Source organism: Tursiops truncatus, chromosome 2, assembly GCF_011762595.2.
Source record: "Tursiops truncatus isolate mTurTru1 chromosome 2, mTurTru1.mat.Y, whole genome shotgun sequence".
NCBI classification, from domain to species: Eukaryota; Metazoa; Chordata; class Mammalia; order Artiodactyla; family Delphinidae; genus Tursiops; species Tursiops truncatus.
In genome coordinates this window covers 159,337,438-159,345,941 of record NC_047035.1, presented here as the reverse complement: position 1 = coordinate 159,345,941, position 8,504 = coordinate 159,337,438, and the positions used below count along the sequence as shown (strand labels likewise).

Here is an 8,504-nt window from a genome sequence, read left to right as displayed (position 1 = left end):
TGGGTGGCAATGGACATGTGATGGGTATGAAATGTAGCAGGAGTTCCGAAGAGGACCAGAGATAACAGGCTTGTCACTGGAATAAATCCCATCAACTCGGTATTTGGAAAATAATATAGGAGGAAAGAATATAAAGGGAGTAATTTTTTTTTTTTTTTTTGTGGTACGTGGGCCTCTCACTGTTGTGACCTCTCCCGTTGCGGAGCACAGGCTCCAGACACGCAGGCTCAGCAGCCATGGCTCACGGGCCTAGCCACTCCGCGGCATGTGGGATCTTCCCGGACCGGGGCACGAACCTGTGTCCCCTGCATCAGCAGGCGGACTCTCAATCACTGAGCCACCAGGGAAGCCCAAAGGGAGTAATTTTTTAAATTATATAAATTAATGGGTAGCTAAGAAGGAAGGTAACAAAATTAAAATTGGAAGGACCAAGTGTAAGAGCATAAGCTTGAAAATAATCCCAATGCATGTCATTGACTAATATCTAGAAAAATTAATTTTATAAGAACAAGTTGTACACGCATCAAGCAAGATTCATCTCGGCAGTAACTACTGGATAAATAATACCGATACGATAATAGCGGTAGCTAACACTGACAGAGCACTTTCCATATACCAGGCCCTGTTCTAGGCACTTTACATATCGGGCTATGTAATCATTACGTAAACCTTAAGTGCTACTTTTATCCTTATTTTACAGATGAGGAAAATTCTGGAGCAGGGAGATTAAGTAACTTGCTTAAGCTCACATAAGCCAGTGTCAGAGCCGGATTCAATCCCAGGCAGTTGGATTCCCGAGTCTCTGATTTCAACCACTGCTTTAGCAGGAAGGAAGCAAGCCCTGAAAAAGCCAGATTATCAGAGGGAAAATAAAGCCCATCTGAGCAGTTTCCTTCTCAAGTTGGAGAAGAGGCCCGGTGAATCTGGAGCATAATTCTTTGCAACTCTGGCCACCTACGTAAAAGCTGTTTAAAAAATGAGGTGCTCCCAGGGGTGTCCGGCTGCTGTCAGGGACGTGTGGGCAGGAAGCATCCTACCTGCAGAGGATTTAGGGGGGCTGAGCAGAGAGCTCCAGTGGTCCTACGCCCCCGGGCACACATGCGGAGGGGTCACTCCGGGAGTCTGTAGGTAAGACCATCACGTCTTAGAGGGTGCTGCCCCCATCCTTCTGATGGGGACTCATAGAATAAAAGCTCAGCAGTCATAGCAGGGACACACAGCGTAGAAGCTTCCAGAGCAGCCGACATCCAGGAAGACACATCGCAGGATGTCCCCAGCTCACGCCTGACACTTCGCCCGCCCGTGCTTCCCAGTTCAGCCTCCGCTGGGTTGCCCCAGGCTTGCCTTTTGGCATCATGGTTGCCAATTCCTGCAGTTTCCATCTTGTCCTCCGTCTCATAAAAAGATCCTGCTGGGCTCCCTCATAGCTGCTCTCCAGCTACTCCACACCTGGGAACTGGGCCCCTTGGCTGTCATACAGATGCTGAAAACCACGAAAGAACTGAAATTTTCACCAGCCCAGCAGAAGTCCCTCGGCTTATCCACTTGGAGATGCTCTGCATAGTGAAAAGGATACTGGGTCAGGCTGCAGTGGTCCCGGAACATCAACCCTCGGGGCGATTTCAGACAAATTACGTAAATTATGTAGCCTGTTTAATACCTCAGTTTCACCAGGTATTATGAGAACCGAATGAAACGCCGTGCATGAAAGCCACCTGAGAGGGACGAGTCACAGGACAACAGCAGGGTTATTGTTCCTCTTGTCCTCTTGCCACAAACCTGGTGTAAGGGAGGGCACACACCTGCCGGGGGCTCGGACCTGCCCTCCCCACTGATCACCACACAAACAGCTAGGCTTGAGGGTACCTCTCAAGATACCACAGAGTAGCGGCTTAAACAACACAAACTTGCCTTCTCACGGTTCTGCAGGCTGGGTGTCCCAGGTCAAGGTTCTGTCAGGGCTGGTGTCTGCTGGGGCCTCTCCTCCTGGCTTGAGGATGGGCTGCCGCTCTTTCCACATGGCTTCCCTCTCTGTGGGAACAAGGACAGAGGCCTCTGGCGTCTCTTCCTCTCCTTATGGGGACACCAGTCCTATCAGGTCTGCGCCCCACCCTTAGGATCTCATGGAGCCTTAATTATCTCCTCAAAGGACCCATCTCCGAAGACAGTCACATTAGAGGTTAGGGCTTCAAATAAGAATTTTAAGGGAGCCCAATTCAGTTCATAACAGACACCCAGAGACAGGAGCGGGCGGCCTGAGTCTTTTTAAGGAGTCAGGCGGTCTCTGCCCTGTGCTGTGGGCATTGTCTGTAACAGGGAGTCCAGCCAAGCCCCTGGGGCATCTATTTTGGCTATTTCTAGAACAAGAGGACTGGGGACCAGCCAGTATCCATCAGCATAAATCAATATACAGGAGGGTGCCGTGTTTTTAAATGAAAGGAGAGGGTTGTTTTTTTTTTTGCCAATGTCGTTGTTTTATTGATTTGGACAGAACCACCTGAGAACAGGGCAGGGTGACATCTGCCCCAAGCCACACTTCATGGCGGCTTGGAGTCCTCTGCAGGGTAGGGTTAGCAGCAGAGGCTGAGGGAGGGCTTAGAACCCGTCACTCCTGGGACTTGGTAGATCGGAAACATGACAGGCTGGAACCTCAGCGCCCCTTCAATCGAGTTCCCAGCCAGCGGAGCTGGACGGATAGGCGCGGGGTGGGAGCTGTTTGGCTGCATCTGTGAGCATCCCAGACCTCAGGGGACAAGCGTCAGGGGAGGGAGGTGAAATGGATTGGCTTCACAGGATTGCAGGCAAGAATATTTAAATATCGTATTTACATTACTTTTTGAGTTAGATGCTCACGGTGCTAGGTTTCAGGGCCCAGATTGAGGAAAGGGATGAGAGAAAGCCGAGAGAGCAATTTCTGACGGTGACCTCATGGGGCCTTACCTCCCCAGTACAGGTAGAGCTCAATCCCCCAGGTACTGACAGAGAGAGGTTTGAGGCGGACTCTACTGGTCCCACATCTCCTGGGACAGGACACCCATGGTGTCTAACCAAAGCACAAGGTACCAAGAGGGTCAGCCCATTCAAGGGTTGTAGCCGAACAGAGGAGCCAGGGTCCAAGCCTCTCTCCTCCCCTGGAGCAAGGTCAGCAGAGTCAGAAGACCCGCTCTAACCTTGACCTTGTTCACCTGACCAGGGTAGTAGGTACCTGTCATAGCAAGGATGTAGTGCCGTCCTTACACCCTGATAGAGATCAGGTGTAGGGACCCTTAAACTTTACTAATGCTTTAACCAGGGAGACAGTTTCCTTGGGTCGCTCACTTGCTCCTGTGAACGCCGTCTGAACAAAGCCCGTGAACTCACAGCAGGGACTGAGTGCCAGCAGCAGAGCGGCCCGTTGCCAGAGATGGGGACTCGGGAATATGCTGTCCTGGGCTCGGAAATCTCTCTAGCCGTGGCTCTGTCGCCAGAAGAGACAGCCGGAGTGTGCGATGACTTAATCAGAATCCGCTGCTTCAGCCAACAGGGCAGGTGGGAGGATGCTTAGAAGTTGGTCTTGGGAAAAGCCAGAGAGGATAAGCGTCCGCCTCTAGTTTGCTGGAGGATCGCAGGCAAGCAGGCAGGCAGGGAGGCTGGACCTTGAATAAAGCTCACGATTGTGAAAGAAAAAAACATCTCCATTAAGATCTCCCGCTCGCAATCTCTGAATGAGTTCCGATCTATTTCAAGAACACATTTTCCCCCAGCCCTGAAATAAGTGTGAACCGAACTGTGAAAAACAGACCGTGACCATATTGTTGTCACTACCAATTCACAGCAACAATCTTCAGTTTCGAATTCTCACCCTCTCTTTCTTTTTTGCATGGAAGGATTTGGAGATTTAAAGAAATCTCTAGCCAAGATGACTCAAAAGATTTCCACGTTTGAAATTGTGATGCTGCTTCTCCCATCCTGCAGCTCTGCAGGGCATCACCCAGGGGTGCTGCCTGGGACGTGCCTCAGGAGAGGAGACCTTCTTTCCCCTGGGTCTCCGGCGAGGTCCCTCCAACAGAACTGAGCTCTCCTCTTCAATGAGGGGGAACTCCCCGGGGAAGTCAGACCTCCAGCAAAAACCTGTTCTTTTCCATCATGTTCTCAGTCCATCTGAATGCATTACAAACCACAGAGTCGCAAATTGTATTTGATTAGTTATAACCATAAAATAAATGGAATAATGTAGATTTTGTGAATTTTTTTTTTCAGTGACAGATAAGGCAAGGAACAGAAAACTCCTGGTGGGGCTAAATGATTAATGCATGATGAATTCATAACCTTCTTGCATTTGATGACCTTTCTTGAAGGAGTGGGAACAAGTTTCCAGGATGCGATGCCTAAAGCTTCCACAACTTTCAGGTTTCCTAGCCCTGAGCTCTTTCATGAACTACTGGGGTTCAGAGAAATGCATAAAATTTGAAGAAGAATACATATTTTTTCCCCACTCTGGGCAACTCATCTCATGGCAAAGGCAATAGCATCCTTTCACCTGCTTTTAATTTGGTATAAAGGCAAAAATAATATGCCTAGGTATTGACTTCTAAAATCATGCTAGAAGAACACTTTGAGATGAAAGGGGGTCTTGTGAGTTACTATCTGTCATTGGCTTCCCATGATTAAAGGTAGGGTACCTATGCAACCTGGACAAATCACATCAAAGCCTTTATCAGGCTGACAGGTACGGTGCCTAGAATCTGGCTACAGTGATGCTCTGAAGCTAATACGCTTTCATTTGATGAAAGTCTGGACTCCTGACAAAACAGTGATATGGAGACAGCAATGCTGTTTCTCTGTGCCCCCTCCTTTGCATGGACGTCTCTCCTTTGTGAAACTTCGGGTAGCTGGACCACAAATTCCCTTTGTTGTTGTTATTAGTTTGTTAATGGCTGACATTCGTTGACTTATGTGCTCAGCACTTTGCCAAATACTTCAGCCACATTATCTCATGTAATTTCTACACTGAGACTCTGAGATGGGTTTTACAGGTAAGGAAGGTGTCTAACATCCCACAGCAAGGAAGGGGCACAGCCAGGGTCCCCAGGCTAGACTACCTCCCCATTTCAACTTCCTACTATCTACTCAGTGAGAGGAGCTTAAAAAACCCAGAGCAGCCTGGCCTGTGAGTTCATTCAAGGATACCCTCAAAGGGCCCCTTATCAGCAAGGAGTCGTGCAAAAGTCAGGTTAGCCTGCCTGGTGGCTGCTGTCTTTTGGAGCAAAACCTAAGGAAAAAAATCACCAATTTGTTTCTTTCTGTTCCTAAACCTCAAAGTCTTTGCAAAGCAGTCTAAATGAACCCAAGAGTTCCCCTGCCCCCCTAAAGCATTCATAATCCTATACTGGTCCCCTAAGGGTTACAACAATGAACATCTTACACTCCAGTGGAGGGGAAGGGGAAAACAGTAAATACAAGAAGCTTCCAGCCCCACAGTGCAAGAACCTTCTCTGAGAACACCTGCAGTTCCATGGGCAGGACGTGGAAGCTGGAAGTAATTGCCTGTAAAGTAGATATTACGGCTGTGAGTGCTGCCAACACTCCCATCCGACGTGTGCTAACAGGTCACATGTAGGATGCGTGGAACTATTCCACCGGGAGAAATCTGTCCCATCAGCCATGCAAGTGCAGCCCGGAACAGCTCCGCTGAGCAGGCTTTTTTTCGTGGCAGGTAGTTTTTCGTGGCAAAAACTACCCCTGCCTTGAAAAGAGAATGTGCTAGAAACTTAGGACCTCTACTATACCTAGACTTAGGAACAGAATATCCACCAGCCTTCCACAAACAGCTGTGAAGTCTGAACCCAGACAGCAAATTGACATGACATTGCTGCTGAAACAAACATGCTTACCACAGAGAACTATTGTGCCTAGGACACTCTTTTTAAGTGGTAACAAACTCCATGGCTGCACAATTGGACAGGCATCATCTGTACCCATCCACGTCATCAAACTTCCTGGTGTTCCTGAAAGTTCGTCTAGAGTAAACGGTCCACATCTTAATATCTTTCCATACATTTTATTCTCTAGAATTGGGGCAAGGTGAAGAAACGTTTGCCTAATAGAAAATTAAATCGGCAGGTGTCAGAACACTCCAGTGCTTTCCTCTGCCCAACACTTTGCATGATGGGAAGACATAAAGGAACAGAAAAAGCATCCAGGACTGCAAGCGTGCTGATGTGTCTGAAATCTGGAGTTCTTTTTCGTCCTTTATTGCTAACTTTCAGAAGTAATTAGGGCACTCATTTCTAACCTAATGCCTTCTAATGGTCACTTAATTCTGAACAAACTGCAGAGTAGTATGCTTTTGAAACTAGAATTAATTGTTTAAAAGACATTATCGGGGTTAGTCTGGTAAATGTAGAGAGAGAGAAAAAAGATCTTTTACTGAGACATTAAAAATAATGTAGTCCCCTCCAGTTCCAGACCTCATACATTTCGGGGGGGGGTTTCTTTCTTTTTCGGAAAGTAATCAGCCAAAAGAATGAGGCAACACCAGAGACCTTTACACCTGTTTATGAGAGTTCAGTCATGTCTGCTATAATTGTATCAAATCAGTCGGACTAAGAAAGGGAACACACAGAGCCAGAGTGGGCTTTGCTGCAATTATTTTTCTCTCCTCTGTCATTTCAAAACATCCATCTAATCACTGCTGTGTTCAGAGTCTCAAAAAAGCACGTATAAAGCACAAAGGGAATAAGTCTCAGTCGTCTATAGCTACAGGCTACCGAGGGACAAAGACATGTAAACCGCAAAGAGCACAGAGGCAAATGCTATGACCAAAGTGCAGAGAGGATGCAGTAAGAGTCCATCAGGTGAGAGAATTCTGAGTGGAAAAAAGCTGGGCAGGTTTCAAAACCTTGACATGTGTGTCGACCCCAGTGGTTGGATAAGGAAAGGAAGGAAATGCCAGGCTCAGGGGGCAGCTGGAGCAAAGACCCCGAAGTAGAAAAATCATCATGGAGCTTACAGGTATCTGACTGTCCTGGGGTAAAGGCAAGAGGGTGGCCACATCAGGGGAAACCCTGAATGCTACAGAAAGAGCCAGGATGTGGGTGTATGAATAACCGTGAGCCATGAATGGTTTTTGAGTAGGAAACTGCATTAATCAAAGTTGTAAGTTCAAGTTGGCATTTTGAGTTTCTTTCCTCCCCACAGGAAAGATAAGACAGCTATAATTGAAGCATGAAAAGGAAAAAGGAGGAAGAATCATGGGAAAAAAGACGGAAAACAGGACTGGGAACCTCAATGATACATATTTCTACTTTGCCATGTTGTTTGGGGCAAACCTATCATTTTCTTTAACTACCTTCTCATTTCCTGTTTGTTGTTAAGTGCTGACATTCTTCTCTCTTTAACTTCTTGGCAATATTTAAATATCACTTCAAAACTGCATCACCATACTGGACTTCCATCCTGAGCTTTTGTCCCAAATTTTCCAATGCAAGCTTGCATGTGAAGATAGATAACGGCATTGATCTTCAAACTCAACAGAGCCAAACTGAGTTTCTCTTCCACCAGATCCCTGATTTATTCTGTATTCCCATCACTTGACATCACCTCCATCCTCCAAATCATCTAGACTGAAACTACAAAAGTTATTTTAGACTATGCTTCCTCTCAACCCATCAACATATAACACCTGGTCAAATGCTATTACAAAACCTCTCTTAATATCTCTGCATCCACCCCCTTCACTTCATCCCCTCTGCCACGGGCCTGTTTCTAGTCCCCTGGCTTCACTTCAGCCCTGGACCACCAGATTAATCGTCTGATTGGTTTCCTTACCTCCAGGCTCTTCCCTCACTAATCTATCCCTCGATGTGTGGCAAAAAACACAGATCAGAAGGTGTTACGCCCTTCCTCACGAAACGCTGCTGTTCTCTTCCCACTGAAGTCAGCCACCCGAGTGTGGCATCCAGCGTCTGGAATGATCAGCCCCAAACCTCCAACAAACCCTCCGCACTTTCTAGACTCCCTGTTCTCCAAGCCCACACCTTGTCCTCCAGATCTGCCTGCCTGCTGAAATCCTGCTCTTTTTTCAAGTGCTAGCTTGTAGGTTAGCTCTTCCACAAAACCTGATTTCCCAGCTCAGCTGAATAAACGGCTATTTCCTCTTTGTGTGTGTGAGTTCCTTGAGTGTCTTATTTCTGTCTGTCATTTATTATTTTCTGCGTGCTTTCTCAATTTTAAATTCCTTGCATACAGAGTCATGTTACATTCATCAATATATTCCCTACGATCTAGCATAATGGTCTGCAAGTAACAGGCTCTCAGAGAATGACTGCAGATTTGATTTATTCTTAAATTTCTTCCCAGGTATTAAAATTTCTAGAATTCTAAGTTTCCTGACCAGGAACCAAATCAGCCGATCAAACAGGGAAATTGTGCCCTCACTAGTTTGTTAAGAAATTTGGGCCTTAAGTTTCTAATAGTTAATCAAATATGTCTTGGGTCCTAACTATGCATTCTAATTAATAATT

General features: G+C 46.7%; 1 long non-coding RNA gene across 1 annotated transcript; it reads right to left on the bottom strand.

The window, feature by feature from the left end:
* Window positions 1–1,912: 1,912 nt before the first annotated feature.
* Window positions 1,913–8,116, bottom strand: LOC109549633 (uncharacterized). The gene is made up of 4 exons (XR_002175978.3): window positions 7,810–8,116; window positions 7,331–7,610; window positions 3,361–3,646; window positions 1,913–2,031 (listed from the first exon to the last, which is right to left on the bottom strand). It is a non-coding gene; the product is annotated as an uncharacterized lncRNA (long non-coding RNA).
* Window positions 8,117–8,504: the final 388 nt, after the last annotated feature.